Here is a 17,275-nt window from a genome sequence, read left to right as displayed (position 1 = left end):
GATATAGACCCACAACCAGGGGGTCAGACAATAAATTTCTTAAGTTCACAGTCTGCCTCACAGTCTGTCTGATAATACTCAATACAAGCAGCAGTAATCAATTTCAAATGGATGTAGGCGTGTCCCCATAAATCCTTATTGACAAAAGCAGGTGGATGAGTTGTATTTACCTATACCTCCCTAGAGGGCAGAGCCTGTGTGAGCAGGTGAAGATGACAGTGCCTGAAGCCCTGTCAGCGGCCTTAACAGTGAGCTTCCCAGCACTGAGGGGCTAAAGCCCTAAGGACTCACTGAGCCTTTGAGGATTCTCAGCCACGTGAGTGAATCTAGGCACAGAGACTGGCACAGGCTTTCCTGAAGCTCAGATCTAACCATCAATATTCTACTTCTTGATGAGTACAGGAGGCTTGAAAATAATTTGAAAATGACTGTGACGTCAGCAATCATAGAAGGCATTGGAGCAGATCGAAAGCAGAGCATCAAGACGGTTCACAGTAAATTTACCACCACGTAATACAGTGCGCTGAGGAGTTGCAGGGGCGAGTGATGTGGCTGAGCCTCTCCGATGTGGCGAAAGGTCCATTTTAAATAAAGGAAGTAGGAAGTAGGTTGGCAGCCGAATTCTAAATTACAACCAGAGGCTCATTCGAAATATGTATTTAACTCCATTTAGGATGGATGTGTATGTCTATCAATATGAAAATCACTAGATTCACTAGTAGCATAAGATATTCTATAAGCATCTCTAGATATAATGAGCTGGGCATGCCTTTAATCCCAACACTAGGGATACTAGATTGGGCAGGTCAATGAGTTCTAGGCCAGTCTGGTTTACAAAGTGAGATTCAGGCCAGCCAGAACTGCTTAGTCAGGCCCTGTCTCAAAAACAAAACAAGCAAACAAATATGAGTATGCACTCACACATCCATGACTAAGTTCCTAGACCTGTGTACGCACCTAAGCATCCAGGAAGAGGGAATTGTTTCGCTCTGATGGATTCAAAAGCCATTCGGATCTTGTTGGTGGAATCCTTTCTCCTTTCAGGGTGTCACCACCTGAAAGACCCTAAATTGAGCTTTCAGCAAGCTACTCCTCTGCTGTAGTAGCCCCAGCTGACATGGCAGAGATGTCCCTACTACAAAGTGCAGGTTTAGAGCTGAAGCCATGCTGTGCCCATAAAGATGAGCTCACTGGTTGTTCTGTCAGAGGCATCATGGGAGGGAGGGAAATCGGCCTCTGCCCTTTATACATCAACACGGCGAGTATAATACCTGCATGAAGTACAATAATGTCGCATAGCTAATATGCTGACAGGTGACTGTACGGTTCCTCCTGGATGGTGTTGGCCTCAGAGGCTCCACACTCCCTCTGGTATTGGCAGAGAACCCAGGCTAGTTTTCATGAAGAACTGACCACCATGTTTTGTCTGCATCCATCCCTGATATTGGGATGTGTAGGGTTTATCTCTGTCGCTATGATAAAATACCCCAACGAAAATCAACGTGGAGGAGAAAGGCTTGCTTTCGGCTTCCAGTTTCAGGTTATAGTTTATCATTGCAGAAAAGTCAAGGCCGGAACTCCGAACGTCTAGTTATATCACGCCCACAGTAAGAGCAGAGAGAAATGGATGTGTGCACTTTCGTTGGCCTGCTTGGGCTCAGTTCACTGTCTCCACTCCTGTTTAGTGCCCCTTGCCTAGGAATGACCCCACAGTAGCCGTGGTGTGACCGCCTCATTTCATTTAATTAGGACAATTCCCTACAGACACACCCACTGGTCAGTGCTATCTCTCACTGAAACTGGCACTTAAAGGAAAGATTTGTTCTTGGCTTACACTTTAAACAGATACAGTCCTTCACAGTGGGGGGTGGGGGGGTGCTGAGAGGTGGGGGAAGGATTGTGTCAGGAATGTGAGGCAGATGGTCACACTGCTTCTGCCATCAGGAAGCAGAGAGAATAATGTTGGCATTCACTTTGCTTTCCCTGCTCATTCTGTCAAGTGTCCTGACATGTGGGACAATGTTGCCTATATTCAGGGTGGATTTCCTGCCTAAGTTAAACCTTCCTGCAAATACCTGTATAGACGTGCCCAGAGGTGTGTCTCCTAGGTGATTCCAAATCCAGAAAGGTTGATGAATATAAACCACTTCTTATGACTCTTGAAAGGCATGTCGAGAAACTCTGGGGGTTCCAAAGAAAGAGACAAGTGATGTCACAGAGTGTGGTACGTTGTCCCCACCACCTCCTCTGTAGTAGATGCCTCTTCACTGACCACTCACACAGCTCCTACCATTCTTTCTGTGTTTCTTTCTCCAAAACCCCTCTTCCTCCTCCTCTTCTTTTTCTTCTTTACAAAATTTTGAAGTTACACCTCTTTCAGCTTTCTAACTACTTAGCCAAACCACCATCCTACTTTGTGAAATCTCCCACGGCAGTGAAAAATGGGCAGTTTAATGTATTGCCTCAAGTTTTACCCACTGACAGGTCTTTTTTCCTTATCTCCAGGTTGACCCTGAGCAGACCTGCAATAGTAATCAACACCAGCGCACAGTTAGACATGCCTATAAACTAGGCTTGAGGTTCTGTGTCCTAGACCAACGGGGCATAGATAATGCCAATAGGTGAATGGATGGGGGAAAGGCAGTGATGGTGAAGAAATAGAAAAGATATGCTTATGTGCCCTAATCAAACACACTCAATCGTACCCAAGGTGTGATGTTCACATGCCATTCTACTCATGGAAGATTACTGCAAGGGGCTTACAACCTTCAATCGTGTAACCCCCAGCTGGTGATAAAACACAGGCCTGGCCCCTGGACCCGGTTAGATTAAAAACCACGCCCAGCTGTGGTTAATGCTGCCTTCCAAATGCTCAAAGGTGCCCTAAGAGCTCCGCTCTTCCTTATTGCTGATGTTAGTTGTGATGCTTGAGACAGGTGACAGCAGCTTGTGTTGGAACTTGGATCATCAACCTTCCCAAAACATCCCTAAGGAAGAAGATTCTGATTTTGGCTGGAATTCATCTCCCACTCTCTGGACTTCACAAATATAAGTGTTTCCAGGCAGATCTGATTTGTGGTGTTCTGAAGGCTGCAAAGAAAATCAAGGTTTTAGAAAGTACAATGTATGAGAGAAAGAATGATACAAAACTGATAGTACAGTAGACTGGGCTTGGCAGAGCAAAGCAAACTGCTTCCGATTTGCCTGGAAAAATAATTTGCAGACTAAAGTAGGCTACATACTGGATGCTGAGTGCCCTGGTGAAGGAAATAGCTTCCATGTGGAGCAGGATGTTTGGAGTCACCACCTACTTCTGTCTGTAAATGTGACCCAAGAGCCACAATGGCCACGTGGGAGAAGCCACGGTTACATGGAAGCAGTTCAGCAGTATCAATTGTTCTACCTTTTAGGTTTATATTAAACTCAGCAGTTGTCCCAGGAGCATCTTCTGTTCATTAAGGAGAGAAATTCTAGTGGTTGACACTTAGCTCTCTCTATCACAATGTCCCACCCATCCCTGGCCTTTGTAGTCAGGAAACCAAAGTGAAATTCTGCCAGGAGGCTAGCAGACCACCTCCTGTTACAATCAGGGCCTGGGCTTATGGTGAGGAGTGTCTTGGATAATTTGAGCCCACTAAAACTTAGATCTCACAGCTCATAATCCATGTGCTTAAGCACCCCTCAGAGGGGTGAACCCCTGGAATTATTTGGTCTCTTGGAATACTTCTGCCATGCTGAGGCTAGCAGTAACAATCATGTGTGTGATTCTATACAGCCATTGCAGCCAGTGCTGATGACCCTTCAGCAAACAGCATTAGCAGAGACATGCCATCAAAAGGGATGCTGGTCCTTCAGGCATCATTTTCAATCTTTATAAATTGGGAGCACTGGGAGTTCCTTCAGGTCACCCTGCCAACTCCACAGACTTGGCCTAGGGAAATGGTTAGATCGTTTATGTGTGGTGAAACGTTCTTTGTCATTTCTCCTTATCCATAATCCTATTATTTCTAGACATAGAGCAGCATTGAGCTGTTTTGTCACCAGGGACCAGCTAAGGGTTTATGATGATATCTTTGGGCCCACCCAGTACATTGTGACACACATTATCTTCATTATTCCTGGATGCTGGCTCCTTAGGAATTAGAAAATAGCATGCAGAGGAGCAGCTCACCGTCCCCATGGCTCACTTGCTCTAGCCTCTTTCTGTTGGGCTAGAACTAATGCTTAACGATATAGGCATGGCATTAGATAATGGGATTCATTCTCCTGACAGGTGCTGTAAGTTCCCTGTATCTGGCTTGCGAGTTACTCATTTGGACTGAGGCATATGGAGCTCCCTCCACAGCAGATGAGCAATTCTCACTCACACCAGAGGTGTGTTTTCTGGTCCACAGGTTCTGGGTACCCTCATAGCCACACACTTCCCTCATTCAGCCTCCACCTCAAAGCAGCTCCAGAGAAACTCCACTCGGTTCCTCGGTTGTGTCTAGAGGGTGCGCGTGTGCTATGAGTCTGTTCCCCTTGTTTACAAACTTATGTTCCTGAGGTAAAGTGCCAGGGTGACACGAATTTCCTTTGATATTTGCCTCCTGAGTCCTATCCTACCTCCTGTGGGAAACAGCACCTGGAATTCACTAATTACCACATCTGCCCTGCTAGATGTAGTAATTTTTGCTGTCTCACAATATTTCCAAACCATATTTCAACCTCCAATTTATGATGAGAAAATAGAACTTTAGTGACTTAAGTGATATCACCACGTTTGGGGGGCTGGTAGAGAACAGGGTTATAAGTTTTATTCTCCTAGAGCTTCATCCTATTAGAGCTGCAGTCTGGAGAGAAAGAAGAAAGGCACAGAGAGGCAGGGACAGGAAATCTGTCATCCATGCTGCAGAATGAAGGCAAGCTGTTGGGGTGTGGCAAACGTCTGCTCTCTCCTTTGCTCAGCCAACCTTTCTGTAAATTGTTTCCTGGCCACAGTAAGAAGTGATGTCATGCAAGATTTACTATCAGACTGCATTCTGAGAAAAACTGTGGTCCCAGCTTCACTATTCGGGGAAAAGCCTTTTAAAAAGAATAAATGATTGTTTAAAATTCACAACACTTTCGCTGTGGTGTGAAAGTGACCCATCTCTGTAGGCTCAGGTGTCTGAACACTTAGTCCCTATTTGATAATGTCGTTTGGGGACATGTAGAAACTTTAGGAGTGTAACTCTATTAGCTAAAGTGGAACAGTGTGGCCATCTTCAACCTATATTTATCCAAAGTAAAAACAACAGCACGATACAGACAGACCAATACAATTCCCAACATTTTCTTGCTCTCAATTTTTATTAATTCTTTGAAACTTTCATACATGTTTCCTGTCTATCTTGATTGTATGCACCCCCCTTCCCTCCATCTCTTCTCCAGGCCTTCCTATCATATCTCCTTCTCAATTTCATGTTCACATTTAATAATTAACTGCAAAATTAATCTACTGTGTCCCAGTTGTGCTAAACATTTGGACATGGGTGTGGGGTCATCTGTGGGTTATGAAGACTACCAGTAGCCACGCTTTTAAACAAAAGTGACTCTCCCTCAGAAGCCACCAACTGCTGCTTGGAATGGATGGAGTGGGCAAAGCAATGCTTTGCTGACTTATTTGGTCTCTGTTTCCTCCCTGGGTGTTCATCCTCTTCTGACTTAATTACCTGTTCTTCCGGCTATGCCCACAAAGCTTCTGCTACGCCCACCAGAGCTACTTGGTCTTCATTATCATTTCTCATTCCCACCTGTATTTATCTATTCATTCTTTAGTTGCTTCTGTGGCTGCTCTGATTTTCTTGCAGGACCTGACAGTCCCCATGGAACAGTTCAGGTTACCCAACACCCAGCTGTGCTCTGGCCAATCACCAGCTGGTCCACATGGGCTTTGAAAACCCTTCCCAGTGTTAACAGTTCATGATCCTAGCTCAAACACCTCATATCTCTCATGTTTGCTTTGTTTCAGTTTTGGAAAGGCCCTCATTATGGATTACAGCTTGTAATGTTTATTGACTCCTGGTGTGCTTGGTGGCATATCCTTCTTGGCTATGTGAGCAAGGCAGGAAGGGCCAAGATACATTGCAGACCGAGGTAATATAGAGAGTATTAGATATTTTATTCAAAATATTTCATGAATAACATGCACAGATGTCTGCAACTAGTTTGCAGAAAGCGTTAGCAGAACACTGACTCTTGTAATTCAGTCTAGACTGGTTTATACAAACAACACAGATGGTACAGCATTAATTCCTCCCTCCAGCTTGGGGAGGTTAGCTTGTCTGTTTCCTGTAAACTCCAATTCTAACCTCTGTGTTACTTACTTTTCTGTTGCTGTGATAAAATGTCATGACCAAGTAAACTTAGGGAAGAGTTTATCTGGGCACATGGTTCTAGAGGGTCAAAGTCCGTCATGGAAGGGGGCATAGCAGCAGGAACAGAAGGCTGAGAGTTTACATCATCATGAGCCATCATAAGCAGAGAATAATCTGCAAGCGTCTGGACGATTTTAGTATCAAGGCCTATACTTCCTCCCGTAAGGCTGTGCCACCTAAATCCACACACATAGCACCACCAACTGGCACCAAGCACTCAAAGGACTATGGGGAACATTTTCATTCAAAGTGCTGCATCTCAAACAAGCATCTCAACCCTTTGAACCCTTGTTCCTCTACATTGAAAGAGAATATGACAGTACTGTTTCTTATCTCTGGTCCTGGAATAATTCTTTGGCTAAATCCTTTGTTTTCTTTCCTAGGCAATATAGTGCATAACCGCTTTCATTATGTCAATTTCAGAGCCTGCAGTCACCCTGTGAGGGTAGCCTTTTTAAGGTAAGCCCCACAATCTCAGTTTACAGGTGATCATTCCATCCACATGTCCCCATTAACATAGCTATCAGCTCATGGGCATGGAATATGCTTCTCACTGGCAAAGTCAAACAAACCACAGGCTGTAGACAGAATCAACTAAATAGCACATTCCAAAAACGTAGTTGTGTCAAATGGTTACAAACTCATTCTGACTAGAAAAAGGAAAGAAAATGTCCCATCAGTAGAAAACACTCTTCTCTTTAAAAAAAAGAAAAGTCCTGCTGCTCCCTCAACAATTATATTGTGCCAACATATTAGTTAAAGTTGGCTTATAGATCTGTCATCTAAGACACATTAACGCAATTGTGGATATTTTGAGAAAACAAATTTTCCATTTACTTCAATCATTTTGTAGATCTCTCTTTGGAGAGGGCTAATAATAGTCATGTGCAGCCACATCTCTCAAGAACAAGTCCTCCCCACCCCAGTAGTCATCAATTGCCAATACCTCCTAGGCTAAGGGTGGGACTCCATGTTCCCCTCCTCCATCCATGCTTGAATGCTGCCTGGCTTTTTGTTGTGTGGATCTTGTGCAGAACCTCAGCTGCTGTGGGTTTACAGAAACAGTAGCAATGTCATATCCAGAAAACAGTATTTCCCAGCACCTTTCTCCATCCCATCCTCCAGTTCCTATATTCCTTTTACTTTTGTTTCTAGACTATTCTATATGGTTTTCATTCAATCTGATATTTTAGATGCCCTTCTTTCTGTGACTACCCTCATCTCTACTCTTATTTAAAATCTTCCACCTTTCATCTCTATCATCCTCTCCTTTCTTTCTCTGTCCAAGCCCATCTTCCATTAACCCTTTCCACTCTCTGTCCCCCCCATCCTCCCTCATATCCCCACCCCACCCTCACTAAAATCTTTCTACCCTCAGTATTTCCTCCTCACTGCTATTCTGCTTAAATGGTTATGCCTAGTATATCCCTTCTTCCACCTGGAAACTTTTCTTTGACTTCACTTGATACAGAGACGAAGGCTGAAGTGTTTGCATGAAAGCTTGGTCCTACTTACTAGTCAGCGTTTGGAGACAAGAGAGTGCAGACCCTCCAGCGGGCAGCAGGATATCCCGTGCCGCAGAGGCTTCTTAGGGATCCTTTGGATTCTGCTGTCACTTAATAACAGCGACTACATTGAAATCACACACACCGCAGCAGTGGAGTAATTCATTCTGCTTTATGACAAAATTTCTTTGTGTCAAATTAAAGTAATTTGAAGGATGAAGGCACACAGTATTAGCTGAGTCTCAGAAATTCAAATTAACATTGCACACAGCATGAAATTGTACAACCTAGAAGCAGAGATTTCCAAATCTTGGAAAGGCTTTTAAGGTTATGTATTCAGCCCCCAGAGTCCCAGACTTTGCGATAAAAATCTTGACTGCTGTACTGAGGTCTCACACCCTGGACAAGGTGAGACAACCTCCTTGGGACTTTCTGTACAGGTGATCTTCCTTTCCAAGTAAGAGAAGATCTCCCCACAGGGTCCATTAGAGCCTTGGCACAGGGTGGCAGTTATTGCTTATGCTAATGAGGTGAATCATGGCACAAAGCACAATTTCCATGCTGGTAAATTACAGTAAAGAATGTAGCCTCAGCAAAGAATGAGGGCAGAGATGGAAAAAGGCATAACCTGAGCATGTGAGGTGCAAGTCAACATAGCTACAAGAAACAATTTGCTACTATATAAAAGTTTCAAAAATATAAGTGTCTTGCAACATATCCAGTAAAAATTTTTGATAGAAATTTCTCATTTTACATATGAAAACCAAGCCCTCATTGCTGTGATTCTGAAAGTCTTGATAGCCAGTTCCACTGGATTTAGAATTACCTACAAGACACACATCTACGTGTATCTGCGAGGCTAAACTGAGGAGGACAAAAGGATCCTTAGCATGGGTGATCCCATCCTCAAGCTGTGAGGACCAGCCTGAGACGTCTAAAACCTTGTAGGTGCCAACAATGCTGTGTTAATTGCTTTTTATTTCTGTGTCAAAATCCATGGCAAAAACAACTTAAGGAGGAAAGAATTTATTTTAGCTTAGTGTTTGAGGGTACAGTTTATTAGGAGAGGTAGGCATGGTGGCAGGTACATGGTGGCATATTCATGAGGAAGCAGGTGTATGGGGCAGCAGGTGTATGGGGCAGCAGGTGCATGGGGCAGCTGGTGCATGGGGCAGCTGGTGCATGGGGCAGCTGGTGCATGGGGCAGCAGGTGTATGGGGCAGCTGGTGCATGGGGCAGCAGGTGTATGGGGCAGCTGAATCATGAGGCAGCAGGTAGATGGGGCAGCTGGTGCATGGGGCAGCAGGTGTATGGGGCAGCAGGTATATGGGGCAGCAGGTGTGTAGGGCAGCAGGTGTATGGGGCAGCAGGTGTATAGGGCAGCAGGTATATGGGGCAGCAGGTGTATGGGGCAGCAGGTGTATGGGGCAGCAGATGGCATTACATCCCCAGTCTGGGTGCAGGGAGTGACGGATGCTGGTGCTCAACTTGCTTTCTGCTTTATATCCTGCCCAGGACCCAAGCCCAGGAAATGGTGCTGCCTAAAATTTAGATGATTTCCACTTAAATTTACTCAGTGTAGGAAGTCCTGCACAGATGTGCACAAAGGCTTGTCTCCCTGTGATTGACTAGATCATTAAATTGACAGTATTAGTCACCACACACACATTTCCATTAGGGAACAGAATTAGTTTCATGGGATTTTGTCTTATTTGTTGACTTTCCAAATGTCTAACTACATCTATCAAAATCACAAAGCATCAGGGCAATATACTAGACAAAGATTTGAGTAAAAGGCTTGTGGGGCTGCATTGAGTCGCCATGTTTCCTGATATACACAGCCTCTCTGCATCTCCATGTCCTCAGCAGACACAATAGGGTTGATTCAATGGGTGAGTCAGAGAAGCCTCCTCATGCTGAATCCGGCGCATAGTAGGCACTTGGCGATGATGCTGTACTCTGGACCCTCATGCGTGCTCCACACAAATTGCCCTGTGGCCTTTGCAGGAATGCATTTGCTTCCCCTCTGGATGCTAATTGCCTTTTCAGATTATGTATCTCATTAAGCTCTACGTATCTTCATTTTCCGGGCTCAGTAGTAATTGAGTGCTCTGTCATTGTTATGTTCGGTATCCTGACAACATTTATTAAAATGAAGCAATTAACTATTGTCTTAAATGGAGTTTAGAGGTAAGGCTCATTAGACTCTGGCTCATTACAATTAACTTAAATGATAAATGCAAAATTATTTTATCCAGCCTTACCCTGAAAATTGGTTCACTCGCATTTCTCTAGAGCTGGCTTTCCTGACTCACAAAACAACAAAAGTAGTTAGGAATATTTTAGTGAAACACAATATTCATTAAAAGGATATTATTTAAAGATGCAAAGCCCTAAATTGGCTCACAGGGGTCCCTTGCATTGTTAGCACTTGAACCCAACTCACCTGGCCCCACAGGATGCTGTACAATTGAACTTAGAGGCTCTCTGAAGTCCAGAAGGAAACAGGCCCAGATTTTAAGTGCTGAACCCTTTGTTTGCATATGAGCACTCTGAATGAACAATGGGGAGAATGGCCACACAGGGGAGAGTCTTCTCTTCGGCGACTTCCTTCAAGAACATCAGGGTATTTTGTATGATTTTCTTTCATGCTAATCAATTATACAAAACTGCTTTCCCTGGCCCTTAATGCATGGCAGGCATTCCAGATAATACTGAGAAACCCACCCCATTCCGAGTCTTCTGGAAAAGAAGCGGAAGTGTCATTTGGTCAGGTGCAGAACTGGAACATTATGGGTTTTCTCATCTAAAAGGGTTGTGTAGTTATTCTAATAGAACTAAGAAGGAATCCTGACATCTTAATTTCCTTTCTATTGCTGTGGTAAAACACACTGACCAAAGCAACTTAGGAAGCATTTATTTAGCTCATCTCCCATCACAGCAGGGAAGGCACAGCAGTGGAGACTGTAGTCTGAAGAAGAGACCACAGATACCTGCTTCCTTTCTGCATTCTTACACACTTCAGGATCCTCTGTCTAGTGACTGGTGCCACCCACAGTGAGTGAGTCTTCCTACCTCAATTGCTGCAGTCAAGATAATGCCCATAGGTATGCACTGTGGCCTGTCTCCCAAGTGACTCTAGGTTTCTGTCAAGTTGACAGTTAACTTCAACCACCACATTTGCCAAGGTATAGAATGTATTCACTCCTGACTGATAGTGATTACCTTTGTGCTCTTGTAGTTGCAAAAAGCCTGGCAAATCTCATTTTTGTGCCCTAAGGAATAGAGATGATGTTTAACCTTCCAAGTTGCTGATATAAATGAGATAATGGATAAAAACCCTTAACTCAACCCCAGGCATAACAGACATGTTAGATTGTTCCTTTAACCCTTGTCTCACGTGGACTATGTTAATAGGTACAATTGGAAAGATATGACAGACTCTTTAATAGATATGGTGTGTGTGTGTGTGTGTGTGTGTGTGTGTGTGTGTGTGTTTGTGTGTGTTTAGGCAAGGTTTCAAGTAGCCCCAGATGGCCCCAAGCTTGCTTCGTAGCTAAGGATGTCTTTTTACTTCTCATATTCCTTTCTCTACCTGCCTACTACAGGTGAGTGCTTCTACCTAGTTTAGTAATGCAAGTTGGTCCAGTCATTATTAAATTAGTATAGAGACTCCTGAAATATTAAACACAGAGCATCCATGTGGCCCATAAAATTATTGTACGTTTTCTGTCTCATCACCATTGCAAAACTTCTGACAAAAATAACTTATGGGAAGAAGGATTATTCAATAGTACAGTCCATGGTGGTAAGGGTGTGGAAGATCAAGAACCCACTGAGGGTATAATCTGAAGGCCTGCCATCCAGTGAACCAGCTCTTCCAGCTAGGCTCTCCATCCTGCAAGCTCCACAACTTTTGCAGACAATATCACCAGCTGGATATGTGCACCTGAGCATATGGGGGATAGTTTATAGCAGATATTTTGTGTATTTACATTTAAAACGTTATTCCCTTTCCACCTCTCCTATTTCCTCTCCTTCCCTGCTCCTATGAAGATGCTCCCACTCCCACCCCCATTCCAACCTCAAAGCCCTGGCATTACCCTACCTTGGCGAAATAAGCCCTCACAGGGCCAAGGGCTTTTCGTCCTATTGATGTTGGACAATGCCATCCTCTGCTACATATGTGGTTGGAGATATGACTACCTCCATGTGTACTCATTGGTTGGTGATTTAGTCCCTGGGACCTCTGCTGGGGTCTAGTTGGTTGATATTGTTGTTCTTCCTATGGAGTTGCATACACCATCAGTTCCTTCAGTATTTTCTCTAACTCCTCCATTGAAGTCCCCTTATTCAGTCCAATGGTTGGCTGCAACCATCCTCATCTGTATCAGTAGGGCTCTGGCAGAGTCTCTCAGGAGACACCCATATCTGGCTCCTATTAGCAAGCACTTCTTGGCATCAGCAATAGTGACTGTGTTTTGAATCTGCATATAGGATGGACCCCCATGTGGACCAGTCTCTGGATGACCTTTATCTGCAGTCCCTGCTCCACTCTTTGTCCTTGTATTTCCTCCCATGGATATTTTGTTCTCCCTTCTAAGAAGGGCTGAAGCATCCATATGTTAGTCTCCTTTCTTCTTGAACTTCAGATGGTCTGTGAATTGTATCATGGATATTTTGAGTTTTTTGCCTAATATCCACTTATCAGTGAGCACATACCATGTTCTTTTGTGATTAGGAAACCTCACTCAGGATGATATTTTCTAGTTCCATCCATTTGCTTAAGAATTTCATGACGTCACTGTTTTTAGTAGCTGAGTAGTACTCCATTGTGTAGATATACCACATTTCTGTATCCATTCCTCTGTTGTAGGACATCTGGGTTCTTTACAGCTTCTGGCTATTATAAATAAGGCTTCTATGAACATAATGGAGCATGTGTCCTTGTTGTATGTTGGAGCATCTTTTGGGTATATGCCCGGGAGTGCTATAGCTGGGTCCTCAGGTAGTTCAATGTCCAATTTTCTGAAGAAATGCCAGACTAATTTCCAGAGTGGTCATACCAGCTTGCAATCCCACCAACAACAGAGGAGGGTTCCTATTTCACATCCTTGCCAGCATTTACTGTCACCTGAGTTTTTGATCATAGCCATTCTGACTGGTGTGAGGCGGAATTTCGGGGTTGTTTTGATTTGCATTTCCCTGATGACTAAGGAATGTACATTTCTTTAGGTGTTTCTCAGCCATCCGATATTCCTCAGTTGAAAATTCTTTGTTTAGTACTTTATCCCATTTTTAATAGGAATATTGGGTTCTCTGGAATCTAACTTCTTGAGTTCTTTATATATAATAGATATCAGCCCTCTGTTAGATATAGGTTTGGAAAAGATTTTTTCCCAATCTCTTGGTTGCTGTTTTGTCCTATTGACAGTATTCTTTATTTTTTAGAAGCTTTTCAAATTTTATGAAATGCCATTTGTCGATTGTTGATCCTAGAGCATAAGACATTGGGGTTCTGTTCAGGAAAATTTCCCCAGTGCCCATTTGTTAGAAGCCTTTTCCCACTTTCTCTTCTATTAGTTCAAGTGTATCTGGTTTGATACAGGGGTCTTTGATCCACTTGGATTTGAGCTTTGTACAAGAAGATAAGGATTGGTCGACTTGCATTCTTCTACATGCTGACCTCCAGTTGAACCAGCACCATTTGTTGAAAATGCTATCTTTTTTCCATTGGATGGTTTTAGCTCCTTTGTTAAAGATCAAGTGACCATAGGTATGTAGGTTCATTTCTGTGTCTTCAGTTGTATTCCATTGATCTACCTGCCTGTCTTTGTACCAATACCATGCAGATTGTTCTGTAATACAGCTTGAGGTCAGGGATGGTGATTTCCCCAGAAGTTCTTTTAGTATTGATAATAGTTTTCGTGATCCTGAGTTTTTTGTTATTCCAAATGAATTTGCAAATTGCTCTTTCTAACTCCTTGAGGAATTTAGTTGGAATTTTGGTGGGGATTGCATTGAATCTGTAGATTGAGGCAACATGAACATTTTTACTACATTAATCCTGTCAATCCATGAACATGGGAGATCTTTCCATTTTGTGAAATCTTCTTCAATTTCTTTCTTCAGAGACTTGAAATTCTTGTCATACAGATCTTTTACTTGTTTGGTTAGAGTCACACCAGTGTATTTTATATTATCTGTGACTATTTTGAAGGGTGTCATTTCATAATTTCTATCTCAGTCTGTTTATTCTTTGAGTAGAGGAAGGCACCTGATTTGTTTGAATTAATTTTATTTCCAGCCACTTTAATGATGCTGTTTATCAGGTTTAGGAGTTGTCCGGTGGAAGTTTTGGGGTCACTTAAATATATAATCATAACATCTGCAAATAGTGATATTTTGAATTCTTCCTTTCTAATTTGTATCTCTTTGACCTGTTTTTCTTGTCTAATTACTTTACTAGAACTTCAAGTACTATATTGAATAGGTAACGAGAGAGTGGTCAGCCTTGTCTCGTCCCTGATTTTAGTGGCATTGCTTCAAGTTTCTTGCCATTTAGTTTAATGTTGGCCACTGGTTTGCTGTATACTTGCTTTTATTATGTTTAGGCCTTGAATCCCCAATCTTTCCAAGACTTTTATCATGGAGGAGTGTTGAATTTTGTCAAATGCTTTCTCAGCATCTAATGAAATGATCATGTATTTTTTTCTTTGAGTTTGTTTATATAGTGGATTACATTGATGGATTTCTGTATATTGAACCATTCCTGCATCCCTGGGATGAAGCTTACTTGATCATGGTGAATGCTGTGCTCTTCGATTTGTTTGTGAGAGTTATACTGAGTATTTTTGCATTGATAATCATGAGGGAAATTCATCTGAACTTCCCTTTCTTTGTGTGGTGTAGGTATAATCAAAATTGAGGTTTCAAAGAACAATTGGGCAGTATTCCTTCTGTTATTTTTGTGGAATACTTTGAAGAGTATTGGTATTAGGTCTTCTTTGAAGGTCTGGTAGAATTCTGCACTAAACCCATCTGGTCCTGAGCTTTATTTGGTTGGGAGACTTTTAATGACTGCTTCTATTTCTTTAGGGGTTATGGAACTGTTTAGATGGTTTATCTGATCCTGATTTATCTTTGGTACCTGGTATCTATCTAGACAATTTTCCATTTCCTTCAGATTTTCCAATTTTGTTAAGTATAAGATTTTGTAGTGGGATCTGATAATTTTTTGAATTTCCTCAGTTTCTGTTTTTTTTTATGCCTCCCTTTTCATTTCTGATTTGGTTAATTTGAATACTGTCTCTATGCCCTCTGGTTAGTGCAGCTAAGGGTTTATCTATCCTCTTGATTTTTCTCAAAGAACCAGTTATTGGTTTTGTTGATTCTTTGTATAGTTCATTTTGTTTCTACTTGGTTGATTTCAGCCCTGAGTTTGATTAGTTCCTGCCATCTACTCCTCTGGGTGTCTTTGCTTCTTTTTGTTCTAGAGCTTTCAGGTGTGCTGTCAAGCTTTTAGTGTATGCTCTCCCCAGTTTCTTTTTGGAGTTGTGCAGAGCTATACGTTTTCCTCTTAGCACAGCTTTCATTGTGTCCCATAAGTTTGGGTATGTTGTGCCTTCATTTTCATTAAATTCTAAGAAGTCTTTAATTTCTTTATTTCTTTCTTGACCAGGTTTTCATTGAGTAGAGCATTGTTCAGCTTCCATGGGTATGTGGGCTTTCTGGTTTTTTTTTTTTTTTTTGTTGTTGTTGTTGTTGTTATTGAAGACCAGTCTTAGTCCATGGTGATCTGATAGGATGCATGGGATTATTTCAATCTTCCTATATCTATTGAGGCCCATTGTGTGACTGATTATATGGTCAATTTTGGAGAAGGTACCATGAGGTTATGAAAGAAAGGTATATTCTTTTGTTTTAGTATGAAATGTTCTATAGATACCTATTAAGTCCATTTGGTTCATAACTTGTATTAGTTTCACAGTGTCTCTGCTTAGTTTCTGTTTCCATGATCTGTCCATTCATGAAAGTGAGGTATTGAAGTCTCCCAGTATTATTATGCATAGTGCAGTGTATGCTTTGTGCTTTAATATAGTTTCTTTTATGAATGTGGGTGCCCTTGCATTTGGAGCATAGATGTTCAGAATTGAGAGTTCACCTTTGTAGATTTTTCCTTTGATGAATATGAAGTGTCCTTCCTCATCTTTTTTGATAACTTTTTGTTGAAAGTTGACTTTATTCAATATTAGAATGGCTACTCCAGCTTATTTCTTAGGACCATTGCTTGGAATTTCTTTTCTAGCCTTTTGCTCTGAGGTAGTTTCTCTCTTTTTAAAAATATGGAACACTTCACAAATTTGAATGTCATCCTTATGAAGGGGCCATGCTAATCTCTCTATTCTTCCAATTTTAGTATATGTGCTGCCAAAGTGAGCACAGAAAATGAGTTTTTACTGTCTCCTATTGTATCCCATGGCATGTATATTTTGAAAGGACCTCTTTCTTTTACACAACAAAAACCCTTTATGTCCTTATGTGGTGACCTGAACTTGTAGGGGCGAAGGTGGGGTAAGGAAGGAAGTCACTTTCTGGACCACCGACTCTGCTTATCTGTAGTTGTTTTTCAGCTTCCTCCTCACAAGGTCAGGCTTCCTTTGGCTCTGTGAATTAGCTTTTGATATTAATCTACTAACGTCTAAGAAGAATTTGCACATGAAGGGAAGACTAAGAGAGCCAATACCAGGCATAACTAACCCTTGCAAACTTAATCTCAGATTGTTCATTTCAAGGAGTGCCATGTTAATGGCATCAAGGCAGCTCAAAGTTCCAGAACACAGGGAAGCTTTGCAGAGTGTCCACAGAGCATAATGTAATGACTGTGGGCTAGTAACGTGAGAGTGTGATGCCCTAGGAATTTTATTATGTATTCAGATATCTTGAAACTGTAAGTGACCCCCAAGCTCAGAAGACAAAAATATAGAAAATTCAAAAGAAACTCATTAGATTAGAACCAACTAAGAAGATCTAGGTTTCTGCCTCTTGAGTCTTCTGTCAAGCCCTTGTGCCATGATGACAAACCCATACAAGGGACCAGTTGGTGCTTTGAGAAAGAACAGAGGGATCTGAAGATTATTGACCTCTTCTCACTTATGGTTGTAGCAGGAGATGCATCCACATCTGTGAACACAGTTCAGGAACAATCTTCCCTCACCAGGGTCTAATTCTTTCATTTTCATCAATGATTCCTTTGTGATTAGAGTTACTACTTGAAGTGTTCTAGGGGATTTCAAAATATGTGAGCTTCTTCACAATGGGAACTGTGTACACAGCAAGGTATTCCACACTGGATGAATGATCTCAAAGCAG

At 42.2% G+C, this 17,275-nt stretch overlaps 1 non-coding gene across 1 annotated transcript; it reads right to left on the bottom strand.

The window, feature by feature from the left end:
* Positions 1-16,242: 16,242 nt before the first annotated feature.
* LOC120102576 (U6 spliceosomal RNA) lies at positions 16,243-16,346 on the bottom strand. Its single transcript, XR_015687417.1, has one exon. It is a non-coding gene; the product is annotated as a U6 spliceosomal RNA (small nuclear RNA).
* Positions 16,347-17,275: the final 929 nt, after the last annotated feature.

Source organism: Rattus norvegicus, chromosome 4 (assembly GCF_021556685.1).
Source record: "Rattus norvegicus strain SHRSP/BbbUtx chromosome 4, alternate assembly SHRSP_T2T, whole genome shotgun sequence".
NCBI classification, from domain to species: Eukaryota; Metazoa; Chordata; class Mammalia; order Rodentia; family Muridae; genus Rattus; species Rattus norvegicus.
This window is presented reverse-complemented; position numbering and strand designations above follow the sequence as displayed.